The sequence below is a fragment of the Trichechus manatus genome, unplaced genomic scaffold (genome assembly GCF_000243295.1).
Source record: "Trichechus manatus latirostris isolate Lorelei unplaced genomic scaffold, TriManLat1.0 scaffold00044, whole genome shotgun sequence".
NCBI classification, from domain to species: Eukaryota; Metazoa; Chordata; class Mammalia; order Sirenia; family Trichechidae; genus Trichechus; species Trichechus manatus.
In genome coordinates, this window is record NW_004443980.1 from 992,130 (window position 1) to 995,056 (window position 2,927).

Sequence of the window (2,927 nt, forward strand, 5' to 3'; positions counted from 1 at the left end):
AGAAATCAACGACAGAAAAAGCAAGAAAAAAAAAAATCAAACACATGGAAACTGAACAACACTTTGCTCAAAAACTACTGGGTTATAGAATAAATTAAGGATAAAATAAAGAAATTCACAGAATCAAACGGGAATGAAAACACATTCTACCAGAACCTTTGGGACACAGCAAAAGCAGTGCTCAGAGGTCAGTTTATAGCAATAAATGCACATATCCAAAAAGAAGAAAGGGCCGAAATCAAAACATTAACCTGACAACTGGAACAAGTAGAGACAGCAACAAAGGAGCCTTCTGGTGCCAGAAGAAAGGAAATAATAAGAATTAGAGCAGAATTAAATGAAATAGAGAATAAAAAACAGTTGAAAGAGTTAACAAGACCAAAAACTGGTTCTTTGAAAATACCAACAAAATTGCTAAACCGCTGGCCAAACTGACAAAAGAAAAACAGGAGACGAAGCAAATACCCCATATAAGAAATGAGATGGGTGATATCACAACAGACCCAACTGAAATTAAAAGAATCATAACAGAATACTACGAAAAATTGTACTCTAACAAATTTGAAAACCTAGAGGAAATGGACAAATTTCTTGAAACTCACTACCTACCTAAACTAACACAAACAGAGGTAGAACAACCAAATTAACCTATAACAAAAGAAGAGATTGAAAAGGTAATTAAAAAACTCCCAACAAAAAAAAGCCCTGGCCCTGATGGTTTCACTGGAGAATTCTACCAAACTTTCAGAGAAGAGTTAACACCACTACTACTAAAGGTATTTCAGAGCATAGAAAAGGATGGAATACTCCCAAACTCATTCTATGAAGCCAGCATAACCCTGACACCAAAACCAGGTAAAGACACCACAAAAAAAGAAAATTAAAGACCAATATCCCTTATGAACATTGATGCAAAAATCCTCAAGAAAATTCTAGCCAGTAAAGTTTATGTAAGATCCATGGACACATCCAAACTTCCTGAGGGACCGAGTGCCTGGGTGGAGGCTGTGGGGACCATGGTCTCAGGGAACATCTAGCTGCATTGGCATAACATAGTTTATAAAGAAAATGTTCTACATTCTACCTTGGTGAGTAGTATCTGGGGTCTTAAAAGCCTGTGATCAGCCATCTAAGATACTCCACTGGTCTCACCCCTTCAGGAGCAAGGGAGAATGAAGAAAACAAGATACATGGGAAAGATTAGTCCAAAGGACTAAGGGACCACAGCTACCACAGCGTCCACTAGACTAAGTCCTGTACAACTAGATGGTGCCTGGCTACCACCACTGACTGCTCTGACTGGAATCACAACAGAGGGTCCCTGACAGAGCTGGAGAAAAATGTAGAACAAAATTCTAACTCACAAAAAAAGACCAGACCTACTGGCCTGACAGAGACTGGAGAAACCCCGAGAGTATGGCCTCTGAACACCCTTTTAGCTCAGTAATGAAGTCACTCCCGAGGCTCACCCTTCAGCCAAAGATTAAACAGCCCCATAAAACAAAACGAGACTAATAGGGCACAACAGTCCAGGGCCAAGGACTAGAAGGTAGGAGGGGTCAGGAAAACTGGTAATAGGGAACCCAAGGTGGACAAGGGATAGTGTTGACATGTTGTGGGGTTTTTAACCAATGTCATAAAACCATATGTGTACTAACTATTTAATGATTAACTATTTGTTCTGTAAACCTTCATCTAAAGTACAATAAAAAAATTTTAAAAAATTCTAGCCAATTAGAATTCAACAACATATCAAAAAAATAATTCAATATGACCAAGTGGGATTTATACTAGGTATGCAGGGATGGTTCAACATTAGAAAAACAATCAGTGTAATCCATCACATAAATAAAACAAAAGACCAGAATGACATGATCTTATCAATTGATGCAGAAAAGGCATTTGACAAAGTCCAACACTCATTCATGATAAAAACTCTCAGCAAAATAGGAATAGAAGAGAAATTCCTCAACATAATTAAGGGCATTTGTACAAAGCCAACAGCCAACATCATCCTAAATGGAGAGACTTTGAAAGCATTCCCCTTGAGAATGGGTACCAGACAAGGATGCCCTTTATCACCACTCTTATTCAACATTGTGCTGGAGGTCCTACCCAGAGCAATCACGCTAGAAAAAGAAATAAAGGACATCCAAATTGGTAAGGAAGAAGTCAAAGTATCTCTATATGCAGATGATATGATCACAGAAAACCCTAAATAATCTTCAAGAAAACTACTGGAACTAATAGAAGATTTCAGCAAAGTATCAGGATACAAGATCAACATACAAAAATCAGTTGGATTCCTCTGTGCCAACAAAGAGAAATTCGACAAGGAAATGACCAAATCAACATCATTTACAATAGCCCCCTAGAAGATAAAATACTTAGGGATAAATCTAACCAGAGACATAAAAGACCTATACAATGAAAACTACAAGACACTACTGCAAGAAACCAACAGAGATCTGCATAAGTGGAAAAATATACTTTGCTCATGGATAGAAAGACTCAACATTGTGAAAATCTCAGTTCTACCCAAAGCGATCCACAGATACAATGCAATCCCAATCTAAATTCCACCGGCATTTTTTAATGAGATGGAGAAACAAATCACCAACTTCTTTTGGAAAGGGAAGAGGCCCCGGATAAGTAAAGCATTACTCAAGAAGAATATCAAAGTAGGAGGCCTCATACTACCTGATTTTAGAACCTATTATACTGCCACTGTAGTCAAAATGGTCTGGTACTGGTACGACAACAGATATATAGACCAGTGGAACAGAACTGAGAATCCAGACATAAATTCATCCACCTATGAGCAGTTGATATTTGACAAAATCCCAAAGTCCGTTGATTGAGGAAAGGACAGTCTCTTTAACAAATGGTGCTGGCATAACTAGATATCCATCTGCAAAAAACTGAAA